The following is an 8,423-nucleotide window of genomic DNA, read 5'->3' as shown; positions in this document are numbered from 1 at the left end:
ACTGCATCTTGCTGGGAGTGGGTGGCCTGGCGGGGCTCTCAGTGGCATGGGAGCCCCCAGGAAATGCCAGGCCAGTTACCACCCCGGTGAAAGGTGAGTAGGGGCGCCTTAACCCCAGCCCTCACCTCCGACTGGGTCATGCAACATCGGAGGTAGTTGGGGCCAGGCATGGCTGTGGCCACCTGAGCCCTGTGGGGTGCAAGACCCTGAGGGGTGAGAGTTGGGGTCAGGCAAGGCTACAGCTCACCAGGGAGGGAAGCCCTGTGCCCCCAGTGAAGGGGGCAGTGTGGAGCCCCAGTGAGGGGAGTAGGCCTAGGTATGTCTCTGGATGCCTGAGGCTGTAGTTTGGGCCAGGGGCCAAGTAAGGGGGATCAGTCCGAGAGATCGGAGTGAGTCCTGAGCCTGGTAAGTCCTCCACTGCTAGGAGGCTGAGTGTGGGTCGAAATCAAGACCTATAGTTGAGCACAATGACCTGCTGCTCCAGTGGGGGAGTGAGAGTTCCCATGAGACCCTGGAACACCAGTCATGGTGTGAGTTAAAAACTCCCCAGTGAGAGGTGGCCCTAGAAAGGGGGCAGAGAGGAGGGACCCCAATGGGGGAGAAGAACCAGAGGGCTGGGAGCCCAGTATGTCTGAGTGTACACAGTTGCACCAGAAAGGCGCCAGGGCAAGCTTAGACCTGGCCAGATAATTGGCTGGCCACTACCCCGGTGAGGGTTGCGGGAAAGGCCCAAAAGAAGAGGTACAAACTTGGTAAAGCCTATGGCCTAAGGGCCCCACTCTAAGAGGGAGCAAGGCAGTATAAGTTGTTGATGTGTGAAAGAGACCCTGTGAGAGAGGGTGAAGTGTGTGAGGCCCTAGTGAGAGGAGGGCAGTATGAATGCGTGTGTGTGACTGAGGCCTGACAACGAGGCCTAAGCTTGGTCCGGCTGTAGGCCAGGAGCACTGTGTCATCTGTATGCCTTCTGTGAGGCTTGGGCTGCGGTGTAGGGGAGGAACGGAGCCGCAGATAGCACCCCCTGGCATCAAGGCAAGAATGGGCAGCCTCCCACCTTAATTAATATCTTAATTAATTAACAACAAGGCATGGCAGGAAAGACGGGTGGGTGGCATGCCCAAAGATAAGTAGGGAAACTAGCACTGTGGCTAGTCGAGGAGTCCCACTTTGCCACACCCTCTATGTCTCACATTTCCTAGTTCTGACTTACTCTAGACTGGAGTCATACAGCCTATTGCTCTGTGGCTTGGTTAGCAACATAGAAGTGAGATGCAACTCACTACACATTGAGAAAGAAAAGAACCTGTTAGTAAAATGTATATATTTTTAACAATGTTTAAGAAAATATCTGTTTCTTATTTAGACTTAAATAGGTAATCTCCAGTTTGGTTCCAGAAATGCCTAAACAGTACTTTCATAAATTTTAGCTGCCTAAGTCAGCAAAAGCAATCTAGCTTGAATGAGACTCAATTACCATATACCTTTAACTTAAGTAGGTAGGGCTGACAGAATTCAGTGCCAAGAAATTATATCTAAGTAGCATAAATCTGTTTTAAATGATTTTATTTGATTATGTACCTTGAGAAATCACTTGAATCCATGTAAATAAAGAAGAAATTCTAGAGTATGTTTTGTCTGCAAGTAGTACTTACTAACAACTTATCCAGTCCTCTCTTGAAATGAAATGAAGGCAGGCTGTGGCTGATAAGGTTAGTTTCTGAGAAATGTTGAGTAGCTCCAACTCTTCCTTATTTTAAAAGAAGTTGTAGGCAGTAAATGTTTCTTGTGCTTGTTACTGTGAAATCTCAGTAGGGCTCCAGATGCCATCATCTTCATGGCATAGTGAGAATCTCTACCCAGAAGAGCTTATAGCATAGTTTAAGGTAATTTGCAACAAACAACTGGAAGGAGATGTGGGAAAGAGAATAAAGGTTAACGTTTCTGGAAATGGAATTTTGTAGACAAGCTATATATGCAATTATAAGGTTACAAGTCCTTAAAAATATAAATGAGTAAAAAAAAAAAAAGAATCACCTCAGTCATCTCTACTAGCCTACTTGGATTAGACAACAAATTGTACTCTTAACACAGAACTGCAGGAGCATGTCAGCACTCTTCTTATTTGTACAGACAGAAAGTAGGGCAAGATGGCACCTTAGAAATGAACTGGTTCAGAGAGGCATGAGCTTTCATAGATAACAGTCTGCTTCATCAGTTGCTCTGTGACTCCAAATGGACTGGCAGATGAAAACAAGAGAGTCAGAGTGAGGGGCCTCTGCTAAGAGAAGTAATAAGTTGGTTGATGAGTTCAAGTGAGGTGAACAAGACAGTTAAGTCCAGTGTCTCTTGAGGGGTTAGCATCTAGTTCAGGTAATGTAATAAGAAACCATAATTCTTGTTGAGACCATAGTGAATAGAATCTAGTTTATGGCTGATTTCTGCAAATTTGTGGTCCAGTTGTTTTTTAAAGTGTTATTGTTTACAAATAGCTATTTTGAGGTCTGTGATGAAATGTCCAGGAAGGTTCAAGTGTTCTGCCAGACTTTTATGTGTTTCTAGAATGAATGTTGACTCCATGTCCTTTCATTCATTTATGTAGTAAATGTCCTGTCCAGTCAATGTAGACAGCAGAGGTACAACCACAATCTGGTCTTCCAGTGTCAAGCTTAATTATAACAGGCTGTAAGCAGGTCTATGTGACAATAATGGAGATGCAGGTGAATGAATCCTAGATGCTATCATTCATGTTGCTTGGTTCATTGATGTGTTTTTTGCTGATGAGGTAACACAGCTTGCATCTGGGCTATAGCATGGTCATGTGATTTGGTGAGAACTGGAGTTAGGAAACCCATTAATGGAGATGTCATTTGAGGTGGGCAGCTGCCTATAAGCCAGGTCTGGCTTGTCCACCAAGTCTAACTTCATATGGTCATAATTTTACAGGAGAGGTTAAAAGTAATTAATGATTACTATGATGTTTGAGCTGGGGACTGTAAGTGACAACCAAAAGGATTCTTTTGTCCTTGTTATAGGGTTGGCATTGTAAAAAGTTGGAGACAGCTCTGAGTGTGGCTCTGCTGATTTGAGTGGCTATGGTTTATTTCCTACAGAATAATTAATTCTTGAGCACATCTATTTGTTCCACACTGCATTTTTAAATTGCTCTTCTGCGTTTCATATTAAATGGGGAAAAAAGTCCAGTTTCTGCAGAGAAGTCTATTCTCTTGAAGCAAGTTTTGTGGGAGCTTCCGAATTCTAATGTACTGAGACAAAATAAATTCCGTTGCATCAGAGATGGCTATTAAGAACAAATTGTACAACTAAGTCAGAGCTTCCAGCTTCTTTTTTTTTGGCAGGTGTACTGGGGTTATTTCTTTGGAGCTGTGGTCCCATGAAGGGTGTGTTTAGTTTCTTCAAGTATTCACAACTACCTTCATATGTTCAAGGTAACGTGGACCACTGTAGGTTCCTTTACAAGATCTAGTATGAACTTTTAGCTGATGGGTTTAGCTCCATGTTGTTAAGCATAGCTGGCACTGGTGGGAAAGACTGCCCTGAATTTCTATCTCCACCATTAACTAAAAAAGTTCTAAGTCAAATGTATCAGAAGCACATTTTGAAATACCTTCTGTTGTCTGTTTCATTTGTCTGGCATCAGATAATTTTTGTCATTGAATCTATTTGAGCTGTCAATTCTGTAACTATAAAATGCAGAAGTCAGAAGTAATGTGGAATAAGAAAGCCAGTGCGTATTTCAGAGACAGAAAGAGGCAGAGAGAAAATGAGTGAAGAAAACAAACACACACAGTATGTGGTAACCATATTCTAATAACCTATAAAATCAAAATCCAGATGGAGAAAAGTCTGATATACAAGTTGCAACTGGCTCATTGTTTCTTTCAAATTCCTAAGAGAAAAAAGAGTATCTTGCATCCCATGCCCAAATATTTGGGAAACAGAACTATCCAACTTAAATCAGGAAAGGAGCCAACCTCACAGCCAAGGCATGATAGCATAGTTTGTATATTTCTGCAAGATCTTGGGTATCATGACCACCAAATGCGAGAGATTCAATAAAGGTGTTCATTCCCCTGTTAAATTCTATTTTGGGTTGTTTTTCTCCCTTTAGTTTGTGGACAATAAAAATATTACTCAGATTTATGTTCTTTTGTGACCTGGGTTACAGTGGTCTGTTATAAAATGGCTCATTAACATGAATTCTGAACAGTTACTGGTTTAGTTTGGAGTTTTCTTTCACTTTTGAGAACCACCACCTTACAATTCAGAGTAGTCAATTCAGATTCTTTACTCCCCACTTCATACCTAGTACTTACCAGGCCACTGGCAAAATCAGACAAAAAATTACTGTAAGATAATATCTGGGGATTCTCCTTGAGTAGGTAAATTTCTGTGTATCGTATAGATGGTTTTTATGCTGTCTGCTCCTGATCTTTGGTTATTATATCATATGAGAAGGAGCATGGTTAGGTAGACAGGCTCTTTTGGGCTAAGAGAACAGGCCTGAGGGGATGTTTCAGCTGATTCAGAATAGAACAGCACTAGTACACTTTGACTAAGTACAGACAGTTAAAAAGCCCAAGGCTGAATTAATTCAATCTTTGCAGGTTAGTCTAAACTGTGTACATTGAAACGATTAGCAAGTGAACAGACATTGACTTTTGATTCCAGAAATGCAGCCATATGCCTGCAATGGCTCAGGCCAGAAGCTGGGGATGCTAGATCACACTTTCCTGCTCAGCTGGAACAGACAGCTGGGCCGAGGTTAGACTGCCCACCCTGTAAGGGGTGCGGGGGAGGGGGTACAGGGAAATGCAAAGCATCCTGGGATGCTGAGGGGCTGTGAGTTAACTTGAATCTGGAGGGGATCTGGGACAAAAGTTAAATAAACTGACTTAACCTAAAATCAGTTAAGTCTGATACTACATCCACTCAGGCTTGTCTTAAACTAATTTTGGTCATTTTGAAAGTGGTTTATGCTCACTGAATTTCTGCTGTGTTACAGATTTGAACTGGTTTCTGATCACTTATAAAAGTTTGTGTAATTTCTGTCCCCAGCTTTTGGGGTCTAAATTGGCCCCAAGTTGATGTCAAGATGATGAGCTGTGTGAACATTAATGGAGTTAACCACTTATACTCCCTTCTTTTAGGAGCACTGATAATCAAGCATACATTTAGTGAGTGTGTGTCACATAGAACACACACAGATTGACACTGACTACTGGGAATCAATTACAGGGGTGGGCAAAATGTGGCCCGGGGGCTGGATGCGGCCTGCCACACCATTCTATTCGGCCTGTGGGGCCCCTAAAACATTTAGAAAATAAATATTTATCTGCTCCTGGCTGCCTGTCATGCGGCCCTCGATGGCTTGCCAAAATTCAGTAAGCAACCTTCTCTCCAAAATAATTGCCTGCCCCTGAATTAGGGCAAGATAGTAAAAAATGTATGAGATCACATTCACGTAATTCTTAATCCATTGTGAAATAATTTGAAATGAATCCCAATGTTCCTTCACTTTATACTACTCAACCTAAAGTAATTCTGTCAACATAATAATGTGAGATGATTAAAATAATTTAAATATTTTGCCTGACACGCCAAGAAGTTTAGAGTTGCACAGTATGAATTGAATGATTAGCTAAGAATGATTCCAAGAAGATGTTACATTTGTACTTGGAAGACAGAAGGGGGTTTTTTTTTAAATGCTTCTTGCCTCTGGCACATTTTAAGTTGCTATTCATTTCAGTTTATTTAAATGGTTCATTAGTAACAGTTCACTTACTGCTCACAGCGGTGGGGACTCTATATGTCACTAGTTGCTATATAGGGTCTTTACTGTACCACATTTAAAATTGAGTGAGTACACACTCATTTAAAAAAAATACTATCTTATGTTTCTATTACAAGTGAACCATCCTAGAGTGTAAAAGTTATTTTTTCAGTCCACATCTAGACTTTAGCAATGGGTATTCTATCCAGCAAGATGCTAACTTTTGAGAGGTATTCATCGCTTAGTAAAGTGGGTAAGAATTTCTTTCACTAATCTGTTTTTTCCCAAAATGAATCATTGAAGCCAAATACTTTTGCAGATCTATATTGAATTTGCTGACTCTTTCATAGAAACAAATGGAGCAACTTGATAAATGTATTCTTCTTTTTCTTTTCCATTTTATTTTGGCTTGATATTGGAAAATTCCACTTGCATCTCATGTAGCCTGTTCAAGTTGCATCTCGAGTCAACCTCTCCTTGTGACCTAAGGTTACTTTGTTTGATGCTGTGCCTGGGAGCTGAAGTAAAGCATATTGCCCCTTTGATGCAAGAAGCAGCAGCAGCAGCTTTGCCAGCATACTAGGAAGATTGGGCATTTAGGATGGGAAAGAAGCAGTTATCTTAGTCACCAAAACAGAAAAAAATGTTTCTTAAGTTGCTGCCATTTTAGGCTTCCAACCCTAAGTGTGAAAGCAGTATTAATGCACCCAGGAGGCCACAGTAGGAGACTATTACTCAAAGACAGTATTCTTCTATGGAGAGCCTTTGAGTGGGACAATGAGAGAAGTCTACTTCTTCTGCAATATTGGTTAGTGTAGAATCCATTGTGGAAGTTCTGCAGAACAAACTCCAGGACCCAAAAAATCTAGAGGCAGACAGCTCTTCTGAAGAGGACCCTGGGGAACAGTCAGGTATTTCAACGATCTTAGTGGAGAAGGAAGGAAAAGGAAACGTTCACGGCTCACTCCGTGGTGTGGCTAAACAAACCTCAGAGAAGCCTTCTTGATGTAGGGGACGGAAAGGGATCTTGGTGTCATTATTGACTCCAAGATGAACATGGGCCGACAATGCGAGGTCATGGTTGGCAGGGCTAACTGGACCTTGTCGTGCATCCACAGGTGCATCTCGAGTAGAGCCAGGGAGGTGATCCTCCCCCTCTATGCGACGCTGGTCAGGCTGCAGCTGGAGTATTGTGTCCAGTTCTGTGCGCCCCATTTCAGGAGGGATGTGGACAACATGGAGAGGGTCCAGAGGAGGGCCACCCGCATGATCCGGGGACAACAGGGCAGACCCTACAGTGAGAGACTGCGGGACCTGAACCTATTCAGCCTCCACAAGAGAAGGCTGAGGGGGGACCTGGTGACCGTCTATAAACTCACTAGGGGGAACCAGAAGGGTTTGGGGGAGACGCTGTTTCCCCTAGCCCCCGCTGGCATAACAAGGAGTAATGGGCACAAGTTGATGGAGAGGAGGTACAGATTGGACATCCGAAAAAACTACTTCACAGTTAGGGTGGCTAGGAGCTGGAACCAACTTCCAAGGGAGGTGGTGCTGGCCCCTACCCTGGGGATCTTTAAGAAGAGGCTGGATACCTACCTGGCTGGACTCATTTGAGTCCCGTTTTTTGTTTAGGGTTCTTTTGTTGTTCTCCCGCCCTGGCGGGGGGTCGGGCTAGAAGATCTATTTGGTCCCTTCCGACCCTAAAACTATGAAACTATGAAACTATGAAACTATGTAGGTGAAAATATTGACTGCCTGCCTCTAATAGTCATGAAACTCACCACAGGATGTGTAAAGGTGGCTATGAATATGCTTCCCTACTCCCACATGAAGGGTGAAGTCTTCAGATGCCTTAAAGCTTCATCCATGCATGTGGCAGATACCTCGCTATTCTTAGTTTGTTAAAAAAATATGGTAGTGCTAGATTTCTATGCTGTTCTAAGGAGGGCAGGACAGTATGATTTGTGTAAGCTGAAAACTTGGTAAGTTACACCTAGCTACTTACAAGTCGACCAGTAGTCAGGGAACTGACCCATTGGGTCAGCAGCAGAAAGACCAGCAACAGAAATGCCTGTTGGAACATGTACATCCTTCTATTGACAACTTACCATGCTTTGGAAGAGTGGATATGAAAAGCAGGCTTCCTCCACTGAGCTTTAAACAAACGGTTATGTCATTTTTAAACTCTGCAAGGCTTGTGGCAACAGACAACTGAACAAATGTTGAAAAAGTGGTGCCCAGTACTGTCTCAGTTCTGTAAGAATTTCTGTATCAGGATGCAGAAGTTTGGGCAATTCTGCCAACAGCCAGGGGAACCAGCAGCCACCGCAGCTGCTTCTGTGAAGTATATTGCAGATTTAGGGAGTTCAAGGACTGTAGGACTACCTGCCATGCCAACAGGAGTGTGAGGAAGTGGTGATCAGATGGAAGTATTTCCTTTACATGCTGGAACATCTATATAATCATCATAGACATGCTGTTTCCTTATTCTACCTCCATGAGCTCATGAAATCATGAGCAAATAGATGCCATCCTCCAAACTATACCTGCTTAGGGCTGCTCATGAAAAAATAAATAAATAAATAAATGGGCATCATACAGCATTTTAATAAGGAGACCCATTTGGTTAGCAAAC

This window comes from Alligator sinensis, unplaced genomic scaffold, assembly GCF_000455745.1.
Source record: "Alligator sinensis unplaced genomic scaffold, ASM45574v1 scaffold211_1, whole genome shotgun sequence".
Lineage (NCBI taxonomy): Eukaryota > Metazoa > Chordata > Crocodylia > Alligatoridae > Alligator > Alligator sinensis.
The sequence above is the reverse complement of the archived record's forward strand: the minus strand, read 5'-3'. Positions refer to the sequence as shown.